The 19,583-nt window shown below is 34.4% G+C and overlaps 1 protein-coding gene across 4 annotated transcripts in view; it reads left to right on the forward strand.

Annotated features, from left to right (window-relative positions):
* RALYL (RALY RNA binding protein like) overlaps nt 1-19,583 on the forward strand; it is a 376,689-nt gene that overhangs the window by 166,059 nt on the left and 191,047 nt on the right. Inside the window, exon 3 of one of the 4 annotated variants that reach the window (XM_064390416.1) lies at nt 18,255-18,401. The exons of the other annotated variants lie outside the window; for them this stretch is intronic. The gene's annotated coding sequence lies outside the window, so the exon portion shown is untranslated. Of the gene's footprint in view, nt 1-18,254; nt 18,402-19,583 lie in introns of those variants that run through there. 4 annotated transcript variants of the gene reach the window in all.

A 19,583-nucleotide genomic window follows, 5' to 3' on the forward strand; every position in this document is an offset into this window, starting at 1 on the left:
AGCTTTCACTCAGCTTAGCTGAATTTAGCAGAACTGATCTTCTACTTTTCCTGACAAAGACAAATTCATCTATGGATGCACTGGATTTAGTGGTAGCCTACAGAAGTTATTATTACCCCTTGCTTCTTGCAGGTAGAATTTAGTACTTGCAATATCCATCTGTGACACTTAACCTGAGACTGTGTTTAAAGCAGGGCAGGGTAACATAGCCCTCCCCAAAGATCAGTGATTAGGGCACTGCAACTATTCTGGTCCACAGGCTGAGGAGAGACTATGAATTGGATCTCTTGGAAAAGAACCCACAGCCTGTTGCTCAAAGAAATTGGGGCATCAGCAATGAATATCACATCATCTGGTTTCAGTCGTTGTCCCACTGTTGGTTCCCTGTGACCACATCATGAGGCAGGCACCCATTGCTCCAGAGCAGGCACTACTAGGAGGTCTAAATGATTATTTTTTTGTGATGAAGAAGTGTAGCTTTTGCTCCATTCATTTTTTATAAAAGCATTCTAGCAGGTCTTCTACAGATTTGCAGGCACCATACTGCTTATCACAAATATATGTGTGTGTCCACTATTTCATTTTTTTGACATTCTAAAATCCAAATTATTCCTAGTTTTCTGACATAAACAATAAGACTGGGAGAGGAGAATTTAATTTTCTCCTTTTTGGAGTATAAATTTAGGACAGATGAAATGTGAGGTTCTTTCTGTTAGGACTTCTGTAATTTTGGGGAATACAAAAGCAGCCTTGTTTTCATCATCAAGGTATGTATAAGTAAATCTAGCCTAACTTCAGAGGTGAAACTGCACTAAGAACTGGACTTTCTTCCAAATACTTTATTCTTTCCTAATTTCCACTTTCCCTTGCTTGCAGGGTAAATTTATAAATAATATTAATTATGAATGAGGAATCTTTAATTTTTTCCACTTTCTTTTCAAAGAGGTGCAGATCAATAAGGGGTATTTCATTCTGCTATGTAAATTTAAATGTAACCACCCATTTCAGCCTTGAGTGTCCTCTGAATTCAGCTTTATTCAGTATTTTGAATTTATTTATGTCAGAAGCTGTCTGATGATTTTTGAAGGCCACATATGTAGAAGGCATATTGCAGAGTATTCTTTAATTGTTCTTTGCTTTTTTTAGCCATTTTAGAAGAATAAGCTCTAGAGTATATGAGTTTTTAATAATTATTTCTGTATTTTGCTACTCAATCAATGACACGAGTCTAGAAAAAGAAGTTGGAGTCTAGAAAAAATCAATTATACTTTTTTCAGGAGAAAATAATTTTGAGTACTATCCAGATTGGATGGGATTTATTTGAGACCTATAATCATGTGTTTGTAAAACTTCAGCCTGTGTGGTGAAAATTTGTCTGATACTTTCCTGAACATATCCTTCTCCCAAATACACTGATATTTAATGAACACATTCTTCTTGCCAATACACTGAAATACAATCTCTGAAGAGTATCCTTCAGGTTCTGACTAATTTTTCAGAGGAATAAACTAAAAATAAAATTATTAACTAAAAATATTTCATGAACACTGTTTTTAAATGCTGGACAGATGTTCCATTATTCCTCTGTGGAACAAGAGGTGGAAGAGAAAGAGAGAAGTTATAGGCTGAGCTTCTGAAAGAATCTCTGGGATATTTAGGCAGATGAGTGAAGATTTAAATAATTTTTTTTACTCTGTGAGTTGATTCCCCAAATCTGCAACTAACCTCAGTGCAGTACTTCTGCCCTCTGTGAAAGTACTATAAAATTTGTAGATTTTTTTTTTTTTACATCTATTGTGAACTCTAAATTTACTTAGCTTGTATTATTAATTATCAGGGTCATTTCAAAGTCCACTAGATAGTGTTTTCAAATAAGTCAGGTTCATTTTGTCCTTTATTAGCATACACAGGTCAAGACATGAAAGATTTAATTACTCTAGATCTTTCTATGTCTCCTCTGGCTGAGAAATGCAAAATCCATATAGATTTTAATAATATTTTCTTAAATACTTTTTTCCTTTTTATTTCAACTTACAGTATGATATGATATGTGAAAATATTGTTTATTCTTTTTAATTTTTTCACCTTAATATGCTCCCAGTCCTACATATTATGGAGAAAACAAACAAATAGATAAACAAACAAAATCCCATCACAAAACCAACCAACATTTACAAACTTTAGGGGGCACACATGCAAGAGATTCCAAAACATTTAAAGACCCTTCCATAGTGAAGGAATTTACTTTTAACAAACCACTCAGAACACTTGGATTCTTTCAGTTTTCATGGCTTTTAAATCCTGTTGAAAAAGCTAGTCTTTCCAAAACCATTAATATAAACAAGAAAAAAACCTCAGCTGATTTCAGAAGTACAGAATTTTCTTTCAGAGATGATATGCAGCAAATATTCATCAGTATCTATGTATTCAGAGTTGAAAGGAATCCACAAGGGTCATCAAGTCCAACCCTTAAGTGAAGATCAAACCCATGACCTTGGGTTTAGTACCACACTCTAATCAACTGAGCTAATCTCAGGGTCTGCAAAAATGTTCATATTCCTCTTCCTTGGGTGTCAGAGATGGTGGTACCTAGGAAAAGGTTTAAACAGGATCACTTTTAAGAAAACCTGCCCAGCTTCAGTCTTAGACAAAAATTCAAAGCATCTTTTTATGCTGACAAAAATATTTATAGTTACAAACTATATATGACTATAGAAAACTCCTAGAATAAATGTTAAGTGCAGTCATCATTGAGAAGTTCTGAGAACACAACTATTTCATAAGGAATTACTGAGTGCTTCAGTAATATTTGAAGTAAATGTGCCTTCAGTGATCTACCACAGAAAAAGACCAGGGCAAAAATTTTCAATTTTCTCCTGGCATGTGTGATGGGTTTATACTTGTTGGATACTTGGATTTACACTTATTCATGTGGGTGACAAAAAGGTTTTGGGTTTTTTGAGAGAGTGCTGGGCATAGCAGCATGGATTGATTTGTTTTATTACTGTGTGTTTGCAAAAAAAAAATTACTTGTTTTTTTGTCTGGGTATTTTGAGGGGGTTGGGTTTTTTTGTTGCAAAGTAAGGTCATCATCAGGGAAATGGCAACTTTTCACTATACTCTTGATTTCTAATTTGCTCTGCTTTGGGCTGTGTCTTGTCAAACAGTTTGGATTAACCTATTACATGTAGTGATTTTTCCTCAGGATCACTCTTCATTCACTGCCCACGATAGATGTCAGCATTCCTTTGATTATCAGTAAACAATATATTTTTCTTATTTGTTCAAAGAGGGATTCTTTTGCATTTCAAGCATATTTGTCATACAGATTTCTTCATGAGTTTTCCTGGTGATGGCCACTATATTAAGTGAATTCTTATGCCATATTTCTGGGAGATATATTATGCTGATATTATGCCTAAACAAACAGAGTTGCAGAAACAATAGAGAATACAATCATATGCTGATTTTGTGGCAAAATTTGAGGCGCTTCAGGACTAGATTTTTCAAGGTGCATAATATTACCCAGAGTTTTGTACATTCAAAAAAGTAATGCCATTGTGTTTGACCTAGACAAGGAGGAAAAACTCTTCAAAACAAAAATCCACCAGCAAATTAGGAGAAGCCTCCTAATTTTGCTGTATTTGAAATAAGAAGATAAATTGAGATAATGTTCAGACAGAAATTTGGCCTAAATTTCTGCATAAATTATATAATCTTATGCTATTGGCAAAAGGCAGTGTAGAAATACCTGCCTGGTACAGGGTGAGGATGGTCACCTCACAAATAGGGACAAAAATAAGGCAGAGATGTTTATCTCATTTTTTGCCTCTGTCTTCAACATGATGATAGACCAAGGGTGTCTCAGTGACCTGAGCTGGAGGACCAGGACTGCAAGAATTATCATCTCTCAGCTGACAATGAAATTGTGCAAGATCTGCTGCTCCATCTGTGGGTCCTCATGGCATTCATCCAAGAATCCTAAAAGAGCTGCCTGATGTCAGTGCAAAACCTGTACTGACAATTTTTGTGGGGTCTTGGGAATCTGGAGAGGTGCCAACTGACTCTAAGCTGGCAAACAGTTTTCAAGAAGAGCAAGAGGGAAGACCCCAGAAACTACAGGCTTCTCAGTCTCCCCTCAGTGCCTGGGAAAGTTATGGAGATTATTCTGGAAGGTATAGAAATATGCCTGAAAGTCACTGCAGCCATTAATCACAACCAGCACAGCTGCAAGAGAAGACAATCCTGCTTGTCAAAGCTTTTTTCCTTTTATGACAAGGTAACCCACCTAGCTGATCAAGGGAAGCCAGTTGATCTTTTTGGATTTCAGTACAGCTTTCAATGCTGTCTCCTACAGAATCCTTTTGGATAAAATATCCAGCTCACAGCTGGATAAACCCATCCTGTGATGGGTGAGCAACTGGCTCACAGGTCAAACACAAAGGGGTGTAGAGAATGGGGTGACATAAAACTGGAGATTTGTCACTAGTGGGGTTCCACAGGGCTCCACCTTAGGCCCTGTGCTCTTCAACATCTTCATGAATAACCTGGAGGCAGGACTGGGAGGGTCACTGAGCAAGTTTAGATACAAAACTGGGAGGAGCTGTTGACTCCCTCGAAGGATGGAGGCCCTGCAGAGAGACCTCAATAAATCAGAGGGCTGGGCAATCACCAATTGTATGAAGTTAAACGAGGGAAAAGTGACGGATTCTGCACCTGGGATGGGCAACCCAGGATGTGCAGACAGAGTGGGGAATGAGATGCTGGAAAGCAGTGCAGGGGAAAGGGATCTGGAGGTTCTGGTCTATGGCAAGTTGAATGTGAATCAGCAGTGCCCTGGCAGCCAGGAGGGCCAACCCTGTCCTAGGGGCACCAAGCACAGCATGGCCAGCTGGGCAAGGAAGGGGATTGTCCCACTCTGCTCTTCCCCTTTGCTCTCTCCTCTTAATCTTGATGCCTGGGGGCAGTTTTGAGGGCCACAATATAAGAAGGATATTAAATCATGGGGATGATGGGGGATGCTCCTGTGCAGGACCAGGAGTTGGACTCAATGATCCTTCTTGGTACCTTCCAACTCGAGATATTCTGTGATTCTGTAATTCTATGATCTTGCATCACAGTGGAACTGGAAGAGGGGAGAAAAATTTCTGGATTGGTATTACTTTATATCTGTGTCTGCACTCGTTCTGAAGCCTCTTATTTCCATTGCTGTCTCCAGCAAGGAAGATAAAAATCATAGAAGCCGTGACTTGTAAAACTTGATTCACTTAACCACAGATGCATACAATGCTCTTAATATAAATGAAGCAGTGTTTCCTTACTACCTTTCTAATTTAGGATTTTGTTTGTACATAATAAACATTCACAAGTGAGTGATATTTCTCACCATAAATGTAAAGTGAATCATTTAAGTCTATTAAAATAAATTTTTCTTGGCCAGCGAAACAGCACCCAAGAAACTCATTGTGAGAGTCATTTCTTGTTTTCACACACTTGAGAATAAAATTGCTCCATCCATTCTTTTTTCCCAAACTCATCTTATTTTTCCACAGTATTTTTAGCCATTTTGATCTTCGCTGCATTAGGCGTTCTGTTTACATTCAAAATTAGACCCCTGGTGATTCAAAACTTGGATTGAGTATATCATGGTTTTGCAGTTGCTTGCTTTAAGTCCAGAGATTTTTCTGGTGACCTTATACAAAAGAAACCAGAGTAGCTCCTGATGAGTTCTACTGAGTTTCAGACTGCCTTCACAGTTTCATGGATGGACAATGACATGTTTTTATAATTCAGTAAGAAGCATTGCTGGGCTGCAGCAAATTCCCTTGCTGTGCTTCTTAACTGTCTTATTTGCTTGGGTCTGAGGGTGGCAGTCTGAGGGGAAAAACATCTGTAGGTAAAGAGATTCTGCCTGATTCAATGGGAGAACAGACACAGGAGATGAAAATTTTATTCTTATGTCACTTCCAGAAATCCTGCTAAATCAATTTTTTTTTTAAACATGTTATGTCTGTCTGTGTTTAGTTCTTTCATACTTGCCAGGCAGCATCCTAAGCACTCATAGAAATCAGTACAAGCTTCGGGCATATGAAGACTGCCCCACCATAAATAAAAATCAGCCTTTTTCCTTATGGTACCATGGTGACACTGTGGTTTTGGACTCACAGAGACCTCCTGCTCCACTTGAGAAAAAAAGAAAAGAGGGAATGAGAGCTCAAAATGTCAGTGGTGAGACACAATGCAGTGATTTTGCTAGAGCTTTCTTCTGCACTGTAGTTACAAGCTGTAGTGGGCTCATTTTCAGGATTTTGTCTTTCTTATTTCTGCTAAATGACATATTTGGTGATATCAGCCTCATGCAGTCACAAGAATTTTGTGAAAACATTAATGGAAATATTGGGAGGAAAATAATTCACTTGGAACTCAGGAGAAGCTGGATAAAGAGGAAATGGTATTTTTACATTTTAGGGTTTTTTAAAAAAAAAAACTAATTTTTTTTACATTTTAGGTTTTTTCCCTCTTGTCTGTCATGAAAGTTTATGATGGGGACAGAAAGGGGTTTTGCTATATTGAGTGCTGTTAAAAAGGGAAAAAAGCCAAAATTAAATAAGCAGTGGATATAATTCACTGCACTATTTCAGTCACAAATTATTGCCACATGGACTTGGACTTTCTAATGGCTTTTCACAATCAGCAATCTGTAAGCCTCCAATTGGTATGGTGCCTGCAGAATTTATTTTGAAATGCTATATAATCCACAGCATCTGGGAATACCCTCTACACACACTGTGCAACCAGAAACTATATAAATGTTGGGGAAGATTCAACAGACTCTTCTATAGTTTTGTTGTTGTTGTTGTTATTGAAAGATGTAGAAACAAGGCCAGAATGGAATAAGGTTTGTCCAAGTGTAAGCAACATTGTGTGCATCCTTTTAAAATTGCCCTGTCATTGTGGACATACTCGTTCTTTGAGATAAAATAATAAAAAAAATCTTGATGACAACATTAGCAGACATTACAATAGAGTAAAACAAAATATTCATAAGAGAGGGTTTGTGGAAAGATATAATGGAGCTCTCTATTCTCATTAAGGTCTTTCTGTCAACCACTTTAGCTATAATTAAAATAGAATTACATGTGTGTATAAATAGTTGATTGGGACTTAAGGCTGAATCCATGTGTTTATAGAGATATTTTGAGACAAGAAATTTGTTAATTTGTTGTTATGCTGAGATAGAAAACATCCTTCCCACCAGGAGAGATTGTGAAAGCAAAATTGTTAATATTTTTGAGGTGATGGCACTTGGCACATGAGGAATAATCATTAAAAAACTACAAAAAATTTCAAGCAGATGCATTTAATTTTATGTCAAATTTGTCATGTTCTTTCAGCACAAAAAAGGGAGAGAGAATAAAAGTAAAAGCACTTTAAATGGACATTTCCAAAATCACACTGGGTTCTACCATATACCAATGTTTTAAAATATCTATCATCCTGTGTTATTGTGTCTTCCAGCTTTTATTCAAAACAGTATATTTCCTTCTGGTTGTTGCTATGGCTTTATAGTAAGAAAGTATTTTTGGTTTAAAATGATCTGAAATTTTTCCTTTTTTAGATTTAATCAGCAATCTACTCTCCACAGTGCTTTCCTGGAGCAGATTCTGTTAAGAGGTGGAACAGGCATTCTACAGCATCCTTTATGTCATTTAGTTGATTCTGTAATTTCAGATTAATTAAAAATATACCTCTATTTGCAAACTGTTATTGTCTAAAGACACTTTAGATGTTACTAGATGGAAAAAAAATTGCAAAACAGCACTTCGGCATTCAACATTTTTATAGTATACTCTTTAAAGTATACATACTTCATAAACATAAAGAGAGAAGAAGTGTGTGTTGGTATCATTAACCAAGCTTGTAGCAGTTTCTTAGTAATCCTTACAGCTGAGTTGCTTGAGAGTGTGTTGATATTTTCAGATTCTCAGCAGAATTGTTTAAATTCCCCTTAAACATTTAGTGAATTTCTATCACAGAGATAGAAAAAAAGAGTCTCAAAATCTTTCTGAAAAGTTAGATGGATAGGTGTTTAGATAGATGGCATGGAAATATACTTTTCTATCTTTGGACAAAGCTTTGGTTACTGAAAATTATGACTCTGTGGATATCTTTCTTCATTCTTTTCTTACTGAAGTGTAGGATGAAGGCAAAGGCTGTGAAAATATTTATGGCAGCACTAACACCATGAAGCAGGATAAGAGTTTTATTACATATATGGCATAGTTTTGTCATTGATGCTTTATGAAAAAGTTCACTCTACATTTCATAACAAATTCCACCATCAAAAGTTTGAATAGATTGGCAACCTTATGTTAGGTATCTTCCCATTTTTCTGAAGAACTCCTTGAAGGGATTGTCTTGGTAGACAGAGAACTGTGAAGAAACCTGTCTGATTATTTATGCTTTGCAAAACAAATGTTACTTATGAGAAGTTTCAAATATCTGCTTTTGCAACAAGACTGCCTGTTTTAGTCATACTTTCATGTAGACTAATGTACCTTTTCATACTCATGTCAAGCAGTCCAAATGTGTGAATTACCTGACTGAGGATTTATAGATCATACAGCAACAAACAACAGGAGAACAAGGTTTTTATTGTGTCAGACATCTTTACTGTTGTTAGATGCTGCAGTCTACACCTTACCTTCAAAATTAGTCAAGCATTTCACAGATCTCTAGTATACTGCTACAGGAGGAAAGCAAGAAATGGTGCAGATCTACATAATTTGTTGCTGTTCTGAAGATGTGTGCACACAGAACTCCTAATTCATCTTGGACAAAAATCTCAATTTCTGAAAGAACTTTAGCCTTTCAGAATGGATGGGTTGTTTTGAGAACTTTCCAAATATTCAGAAAGGAGAAAAATGCACCAAATAGTAAATTGTTATCTTCAGATTACCCATATACAAAAACTAGAGATTACTGCAATTTTCCACTCTTTCTTAAATGCATTTCTTTACACTCTTTTTTATTATACACTTTAGAGGAGTTGACAGAAAAGAAATAGCTCAATAAAAACTACCAGAAACATCTAAGGAAATCACTTTTGAGAGAGAAATACCTCTGTGGCAAAATTTCATCCAGATCTTTCTCCTAATCATGACAATATTTTCCATTATGAAGGTACTTTTTCTCTTATAGAAGATGATGGCACTTAGTTCCCTTATGTAAATATCAAAGATAAGTGTGAAAGTCACATGTTGATTGAAGTGAAAGAAAGAAGGGACTAGCAACCATTTCCTCGAATGCCTTTCCCTTAAGAATTCTAGCTTCTTTCTACAATGAAGAATATAATAATAGAATAGTAAAAAACATTGAATCAATATCTTTTTGTTATAAATATACACATAATTCAGATCATTTTAGAAGCAACTCTTACATAAATTGGCAAGCTTGGGTAAAAAAATCAGAAAAGTCTATTTTAAATGACACAAAGATGATGACATGTTACTCAACTCCAGCTCACTCTTCCTTATTTGACAGTTCTCAGCTGCACAAATGAGATATGTAGGAAATTATGTTGTGTTTCTATCAAAGCAGTTACGCACTTTTGAAAAGCAATAAGGTGCTCTTTAGTAAGAATTTTTTGTTGTTGTTGTTTTGCTTTTTTTCCGAATTGACTATAAGAATGCATAGTTACATTAGAATAACTAAAAATACTATTGGAAATCCAGGACTGTGGTAAGTAAAGTGATTGTGGAACTGAGACTTGCATGTTAAAAGACAAGTGTATTCCCTGCTGAGTATATTTTAGTTGCAAAATAATTAATATTTGTTGACAAGACCAAGTTAAGTGCATACAGCATCACATCTTTTAATTAGTTGTGATGATAAGATAATACAGATTGAAAATAATCAATTTGAGCTGCCAAAGCTGATAACTCAAGCCAAGTGAAAAAATACAAGCAACATTCTTCCACAGATTTCATACATACTCATTATTAGCTTTGCCTGCTGCTTTGGTCTTTTTGTATTTCAGCTCTGAATAGACAAGTTTCACTGGTGTGAGTGTTTTTGTATGTTTATTTGCAAGCTCCCTGAGCAAATTTGGTGGAAGAAACAGACCAAGAGTCAATTGGAAGCAAATGACAACATTGAATATACTAGATAAAAGTAAATCTATGTAAACTAGATAAAATTATGTTTAAAATATATTCAAAATATTTAATGTTGAAATGAAAGTGCTACAAAATAGCTGTTCACAACTGATTTTAATTTACAAGAAAAAAATCCTAACTCATTGTAAGCTGTTGAATATCAAAACTTAATGTGCACCTGTTCAGATTCACTTCAAGGGGATATTATAAAAGCAGTAGCAAAACACATATTTTTCTGTCTCAATTAAAAAATGAAAGCTATATTGTAGCTTAAAGCTGAGTTACTTTAATAATGAATACTTCTAATAATATAATCCATTAGACCAGAGATTAGGTATTATGACAGCGTGAGCTATAGAAAAATCTTTAAAGGGTAGAAAATTTGAGAGATAAATTATTCATTCTAAGTTATCTGCTCTGACCACTTTTACTGCACTCCTATTAGATATTTTACAGCTCTACAGCATGATGCTGGAGATCAAGTATAATCAATAATATAAATTATTTAAATGTAAGATTCATAGGGAGGTTTCTTTATACTCAAATTTTTCCAATTTTCTGTGATACAGGAGACATAAAATGAATTATATTTATGTTAAACATTTTTGATTTTTATGATTGCTACTGAGGTTTCTAAAATAAACCCTAATACACTTTGCAATTTGAAAATTTAGTGGAAATATTTTCCTTGTTTATGCTCTTTTCCATATATACATACAGTGTGAAAACAAAGGCAAAACCCCATGTCTTGCATACTTAGTGTTACTAGAATAATTCTTTTGTAGTCTTTAAAATTTCTATGGAGGTGAAAGACCCTGGGTTCTTTTTTAATGTAGCACATTAAGAAAGAAAAAAACACATATAAAAGCTGTGTGACAACCAACATACCAGTGTTGCTCCTTCAGGTTCAAGGAGGAAGAAAATTGGCAGGAAGGCTGGGGAAGCATAGGAAAAATACAGTGGCCTCGAATAAGAAATAGTGTGAAGGGATTGAAGCATGGGGAGAAGCAGAGAATATATGAGACAGGTGTTACAGAGGCATGGTGATGACATTTATAATACAAGAATTCAGTACACAGAAAGAGCGTGACACTTTAGACTTCTATCCGAATAGAAATTGATTTATTTTCTGAGCTCTTTGCCAAGGATTAACCTAGCCCAGGAATATACAGCCAGCACTAAATTATAGAACATTTAAATGTACACAGATTTGGATCCCAGAGGCTGAGTTACCTGCTGAAATAAAATAATTAGACACTGTCCTGGAAAATCACAGTTTGCCCAAATATTTTACTAGAAATGCTACACTAACCTCTGAGTTTGTATGGTTTACATTAAAAAGTCCACCTTAATCTGGCTGATTGATGTTTGGGTAATCTTTTTCGTGGACCATCTTTGGTATATTCCTATTTTATGGTGTTTGTTTAAAGAAGTCTCTAAAAGAGCATTAAATAAATAAAATAATTAGCTCAGTAGGAACTACAATCATTGTGTTTGGGAATCAGATGTGTGCTAGAGTAAAATCACAGCTTCACTAAGAATTGTTACTGTGTCAAACTAAATTAAAGTCTTACTTGTATCTATTTGCTGCAGCCGAAAGTTATTGCTGAGACTATAAAACTGTAAAAATATTGGAAAAAAATTCATACAATTTTATGTGGTTTTTTGCAAAAAGTTAAAGAGGGAGCAGACAAGACTTTTTGTGGGTATATACAATTTATTTTAGAAAGAAAAGTTAAAATAGTATTTCATGGGCTCTCAATGGTACACAGTATTGAACACATTGCTTTTAACATATTTCTTAGGCTATCTAGCAGAACTTTTATGTGCTATGGGGCACAATGGAGGAACTGCAGGCTTTGCCATCTCTTGGTAATAATGAAAATATTGTTATACTAATTTTCATTTAATTTCCATGTCTTAGTATGTAACTGAAAAACAAACAGACAAATATTAATTTATTTTTTATTAAAAGTAGCTACTAAAGCTTTGGCATGAATATTCACACAGATTTAATTACAAAGTAAATGTCAAATGCTCTTGAAGATAGTCTAGGGAGGGAGATACAGAACTAAGAGTCTGAAGCAGCCATGCAACCATGATTGCTAAAAAAGAAGCAGACTCAGGAGACCAAGACTGCAAATTCTAATTTTCAGCAATATAAAATTGAAGGAAACTTTCCATTGTACCAGAGAAAGTCCTAAATATTGAACTATCTGTTAAAACACTGAGAAAGGTACTGAAATTTGATTTTGCGTCCTTAATATTCACAACAGAGGAAAATTACTGAAATATTCTGTAGGCAAGTCATGTTAATGTATGCATTGGGGCAGGCTTAAACATTCTATATATGTCAAGCCACTAAATCTTGAAAACACTACTTCAGAACATTAAGTAAGTTTCAGAATCCAAATTGCAATTAAATTTCAGATGCCTTTATGCTCAGATGATAGAAGAAAAATTGTTTCAGAGATAGCTTTGAATTTGTTTTTATGAAATGCCAAGGAGAGTCTGTGGATCTAGTATGTAAGAACTTTGCATGTGGTTGAATGATTGTGATGGAACAAAGAGCTTAATCAGATCCAAATACAAGACTTAAGACTAACAAAATCATCATTACATACATATTCATATTTTCTTATGAGTTTTTCTTTTTCCTTATTGTATGTATAGGTGATGGAAATTCTCATTATCCTACATGGAAAATCCCATTTTCATGCTTTGCATTTCAAAATCACATTTTCACATTGATTTCACACATTTCACTAAAGTTTATCAAGGAAAAAAATACCAGATGTCTTGTTGTATACCCTCAGTGGTGAGAGATTTCTTGTTTCTTGACTACCTTTGTAATTTTAAACTTTGATATATGCACATGAGATTTAGGGTGTGAAAAGACAGAACAGACTTTGTAGATAGACTAAAAAAGCATTCAGCTGTTTTGTGGTGAATGGTAGCATATTACCTTGGGTTCCTGACTCAGAATGTGCTGTACAGGCTAAAGAATAAAAGCATGGTTATGCAGGGATGTGGCAGCCTACCAGATGTTGTCTGCAGATGTGATTTAATTTTAAAGATGCAGTTACACCCAACCACTACAAAAATCTATCCAGGCTGAATAAACAAGGGAAAAATGAAATAGAAAAGCCAAAAGCACATTATGCCAGTGATTTACTGCATAATAAACTTGGGAAAGTTACTGGCAGGTTCAAATATCAGAATTACTTTGTTGTCAGTAATGGCTTGTCTTCCTGTAAGTCAGATGCACAGTGTGGTCATCTGGCACACATCCCCAAGACACGATTGTGAGAGGGCCATTATGGAGTGAATACAACAAACAATGTGATTCCAATTTCACTCTGATTTTGAAATTCAAGTATTCTTAAATACCTCTCACTATTATGAAAGATCAAATACTTTTTTTAAATCAACTAGTATGGGGGTTAAAATGTAAGAAATATCCATTAATACAAAATACTTAGAAATATACAAAAATCAGAAAAACAAGAATACCACTAATCCTCAAAACAAACTCTTATATTTTCAATTAAACTGTGTATTTTCTATTACATTTCCTAGAGCTGCAGCATTTTTCTGGTGTTTTGCATTTTTAAATTCCATTCATGCAACAACCCACTGAGCTGGAATATCGTCAGTATTATTGCCAGTTTCCAGAGAAAGAGGACAAGGTGGAGATATTAAGTGACTTGCACAAGGTCTCTTATCAAGTCTGTACCAGAGCTAGGATTACAATTTGGAAGCTCTTGACTTCTTGTTTGGTATTCAACATCCTAGACCATGACATTCCTCAAATCAAATTTCAAACTCTTATAAAATAATAGAGAAAACATAAGGGAGGGAAATGCTAGTCAAAATAATACTATCAAAAGTTTTGCCAAAGACTCTGATAGCACAAAACTAGTCTACCTATGAGCTGATTATAGCATTTTCATGAGCAGTAAATATCAGATTTTTCTTTTAAAATGCATGCAAATTTTCCAAAATAATCTTCCCTTAAGAATAATTTGAAAAAATTATTCATAACAGCTTTGCTATGTTTAATGTCATATGTCTTAAAAACAGCTTAGTACTTAACAGAGAAGGATTGAAGTAAGAGCTGTGGTGTTGGGGAAATATCCAGCCATGATATTGGCACCCTTATTGCAGCCAGTTTTAAAGAATAGCTTTAGATTCTAAATCATTAAAACAATTCATTAATTAAAATTTCAGAAGATGTTGTACATTGTGACTGTAAACTCCCTTTAGGGCAAATAAAATTGATGGAGTTTATTAAGAAGGTTAGAAATATAAAAAATAATAGTAGGAGACTGTCTTACTTGCCAAGGCTCATTTAATCCTCACAGTGATATGAAGCTGAAGAGAAAGCACAAACACAGAGGGAGGAACAGTGCCAAATGACACCAAGCCTTTCTACTGAACACAAGATTAGCTGGAAATAACACATGACAGCAAATATAGCTACGATTTTTTTTAGGTGATCCATAGTATCACGAAGTAACCAAGTGAAGAGAAAGACAGCAGTCTGGCAGATTTTACTGCCACTGCACCCAAAACTAAAGACTGAAAACAGATTTAGACCACCATAGAAAGTCAGAAATGCCTTAAAAATTATTAAAAATTCAGCAGGAATGAGTGATTTGAGATTAAAATAGCTTGCTGCATAAATGATAAATGATAACTTAAAAGAGATGAGATGGCTGGCTACAAATAGATCTGGTCAAAATATTGGAAGTGAAGGCAAGTTTGCCTTTCACTTAAAAAAACAAACCAAAGACCCCAAACTTGTTAATTTCTTTCTCCAAGAACCTGTCTGACAGCACGTAAAAACAATGCATCCCAATAAAAAAATTACCATTATCATTTCCTGGATAGACATATCCAGCACACGGATCCAAAGAAGACATGTTAAAGAAAAGTATCAAATTTAACACATTGTTTTAACTGAAAATTAAAATTAGTAATTAATTTACTAATTAATATCAAAAATGTCCAAACTGTGCTCTGTCTCCTAGAGACATTTTGAAAAATGAAGTATTACCTGCAGTACAGTAGCAGAGGTCCCATTATGGGATCTGCTAAGTGACTTCAGTGTCCAAATCTCTTAAATATTCTCTTGAAGTGTGTATCTCTTTAATAAATTACACAGTTAGATAATGCATTATCTTTATTCCAATTTAAAATCCACTTCAAATTCTAAATAATTATTATGTTTCTAATTTATTTTTCTCCTGACTTCACTGTATTGTTTGCACAATTATACTGCTATGTGCTATCATGATTACTTTTTAACCTAGCCACCAGAGTTGCATTTCATACCATATAAATAAATTCTTGTATTTTATAGGGTTTAAATACGATAGAGGAAAGAGGCCCATACCTGAGTACTCATTAAATATTTTACTAGAGAAATGTATTTCGTTACAGGGTTATTTTCTAACCTTTACAGGGTTATTTTCTACATCTTGAGAAAAAAAGCATGTGACTAGGAGGAAAAATCCCTATTTTTTTGTGCTGACGGGTTCCATTTGCTCCAGCCCATTTGGGTGGGAGAAGGTTCCAGTACCCTGAGTTAGTGCAAGACAATAAAAAGCTGCAAATTCATCCATCTGTAGAGACATTTTACTTTTTCCTCCTAAACCTTGCAGGTGATGCTACTCCTAGGACAGAGTGCACTTTCGCCCCTTAGTGTTCCAAAAGCTTAAACAACTAATGTAAAATAATATATCCTTGAAAGTGCTTATTTTCGTTTTTATGTTACTATTAATCCCCAGTTATTTTAATTTTGTTCAAGTAGATGTGTTTTATTCACCTTCCACGAAGACAGTATTTCTCTTTGAGAAGAGTGACATCAAAAGATGAAGTGAGTTCTGCTGTATCATTCTATCTTTCAGTCCTTCATTTTCTACAAGATGCAGCATATTCATGCATATTGTCATTTATGCAGCTCCAGAAATGCCAGCATGAAAGGAGCATTGTCTGTGTTACAGACACAATGTGTCAACACCTTCTTTAAAGTAACTGAAAGGGAGCAAAAAGCTAAACCATATAAAAATAAACAAACAAACAAACAAATAAATAAAAAGGCAGGATATCTTTGAGAGAGAGAGAGAGAGAGAGAGAGAGAGAGAGAGAAAGAGGAAGCATATTCTTTGACTTCAATGATGACTGGAAAAGCCCAGAATATTTTCATGTGAATTTAGCATTTAACATTAACATAAGCATCTTATGAATAATTTTTTTTCTTTGTTTCTGTGACCTAGATATAGTAATTCAATAAAAATGAATCTAAGACATAAAGAAGAAAGAATTTCTCCAAGACAAAATATATTTTATCTGGTAACTTTCTGTCCTCTCTTCCCTCCTTCCCATTTCTCACTGCCATAATGATATATCCAATAGTCATGTTTCCAGATTTGATAAATTTTATAGAGGTTTTGTCAAGTAGTGTTTTAACAGAGATAAAATACTTTTAATGACTGCTTATTAAAGCACTTAATAGAAATATTGACTTTTCTCCATGAAATACCAATAAAGTACCAATACAAGATAAATCTATGTTGTAGGACATTTGATGCACAGAAGGATATTTCAAATGCTTAAATATCAAAAATTTTTCTGCAACACTATAAAAATATTAATGTCATCACTGTTTCTAAAAGGTAATTGAAAGGTAGAGAAAATATATTATGGCCTAATCTTTTTTTCTTGATATAAATTTTAATAATTATTGATTCTTTAAGCTCAAACACAGCACATCACAGAAAATCTCAGCTATTAAAGCAACAATTGAACCTTGATATTGACAAAAGTTCAGCTTTTAACTGAGGTTGGATAGCAGAAGGGCAGAGAAATGCTGAAAAGAGCAAAACCCTAGGTGTTTTGGGCCAGAGACTGATCACATCACAGAGTGCTGCTTTTTTTCTATCTAAAGACCAATACTATGATGTTTGATTTTTTGCCAGAATGTTCAGCTTGGCCCCCAAATATCCCAGCAATTAATTTCTCACAGTCTATACTTACTACTGTGGATCTCATTGTGGAAACAAACATGAGTGTTCAATCCTGTGTCTGTTAAGAGCTTTATCTTTTGAAGAAGGAGATAATAATCACATTTGCAATAATCAAATGTGCACTATGAATCTTGGTGTGCAAGCATCTTATAATAAATATCAAAAATTAAGATTTGGAATGTAATGGTGCTTAGAGTAACCTGTCAGTGATGGTAATTTTCATATTTAAAAATGTTTCTCCACAGAACTACTCTTTTGTTATCACCCAAATCTAATACAGACTGTTGATTACTAATTGGCCCAGCTCTTAACATGATCTCAAAATTAATTTTTTTTTTGGGGGGGGGGGAGGGTGAGTTGGGACAAGGTAAATGAAAGTGAGTTTGATATTTTTCTTGTTTCCTTTGTAAAATAATATAAATACTTAAAAGTTTGATGTCTCTATAAAATTAACACAGTTTTATTTCATTTTCAGAGGATTTTTATTCCTTAAAGATTTTCAATTTTGTTAATTCAGTTTTTCTTCAATAGACCGTATTTTTTCCTAAAGACACTGCAAGTAATCTTAGTTTATTCAAATCTGTAGACTTTTCTCTATTTAGTTAAAAGGTTTTATTGTTGAAAGGAAAGAAATAGGTCCAAGATGAAAGAATAAAAATACATAGAAACTCCTGAAACTAAACTTAATGAAGACAATTTTTTAAAGCAAAATTAGGTATAGATCTTAGGAAAAAATAAAAAAGAGAGAAATAATAAGAGAGAAAACCCAAGCCATCAATATAAATATTCTCTACTCTTCTAAAGAGATTTATCTGATTTTTTAATTATGTTAGAGTTGTTACAGGTTACTCTTGTTGGTTAATTCAGCATAGGAAAATGCATAAGGACAACTCCAGAGACAATATTTCAGTATTTACAAGAAATTTTACTTAGATTTTATGAGTTCCTCTCAGCATTTTAAAATAAGAAACAGCTGTACAACTGGGAAAATGCTAACGTGAGTTGCTTTTATAATCCTTTAATTTAGATCCTCAAACTTCTATATATCTTTAAATTTTTCTTGCAGTTTGACCAAATTTCTGCCAGTTCAAAGGCAAATTTTGCATTTCCTGTATGAGGAATCATTGTGAAACCTCATAAAGCAGCGCAGGGAGCAGAAGTTTAACAGGACTTTTATGATCGTGCCTTGACAACTGCTCCATAAAAGAAAAGCTTGGGAGTTATTGGTATGTAGAGTTTGACAAGTTGTTCCCTTTCTGTCTGCTTCTAGTTCTGTGTTTTCCCTGCACTGGGCCATGGCACAACTGGAAAGGGATTGTTGTCTTCATTTGGTGCCAGGCACAGCCCCAGAGGGGAAACAGCTGTGACGTGGAGCTGTGCCTTCACATTTGCATCTTATGGAAAGATGATGAGTTTCACAGCTACAAAGCAATGTATTGTCCTGCTGGTGCTCAGACAAACTTTGTCAGAAAATGCCGGAAAAGTGAAGGAAGCCAAGACTTAAATTCTACTCCCCTCTTTTGCACTTCATTTTGCCTGGTTTAAACTTTTCACTTGTACATCCTGGATGATAGGAATCTCATTTTTAGTAACTTGCATTTTCATTCCAGTTTGACATATTAGAAATGTTGATGTTTAAGAAAGAATTTTAGAGATCTATGTATTAAAAGAAATGGCCTAATTTAGAACTTTTTTTTAACTATAGCAAGGCAAATTAGTTACTTGGTAGAATAATTAAACCACCTACTACATAGGACAATGCTGCATGTAATGAATTACATTGAATAAATAAATATGAAGTGCACTGACAACTAAATGTTATTTGTAAAGCATTGTTTAAAAGATATGCTTGGCATATATGAGGTATTTATTACCAGAAAGGATCACTTCAATAATAGGAAATTAGCAAGATACCTTATTAAAGGCTGCAAGGAAATTAGATTATTTCAGATATGTTTCTCTCACTGTTTCATTTATTTCTGCATTTGTATGAGGTACAATGTTTGTGATTTTACTGATAGCCCAGAGAATATAATTCAGTATTCACAAATATATATTGAAAGTGAGGTGTAGAAGTTGCCATAAATTCTTTCACATTGTAATGGAGATCCCACGGATCTTTGATTTTTATGAAATATTCACAGTTGTATTGTGATCAGCAAGGCAATCAAATCTCAATCATTCATGTTAGTATTATTCTCACCCTTTGAATTTCTGCTGCACGTTTTCCTGACTGCTCATTTGAATATGAGAGAACCCACCAGACAACTACTTTTCTTTGTGTTATAAAAATATTGTAAATTTGCATTGCAAAGAACTACAACGGAGAAATATTCAATGTCCTATTCAAAGTCTATTTAAATTAGTATGTAGAGAAACTGGGCAAAAATGAGGA

Source organism: Passer domesticus, chromosome 1 (genome assembly GCF_036417665.1).
Source record: "Passer domesticus isolate bPasDom1 chromosome 1, bPasDom1.hap1, whole genome shotgun sequence".
NCBI lineage: Eukaryota > Metazoa > Chordata > Aves > Passeriformes > Passeridae > Passer > Passer domesticus.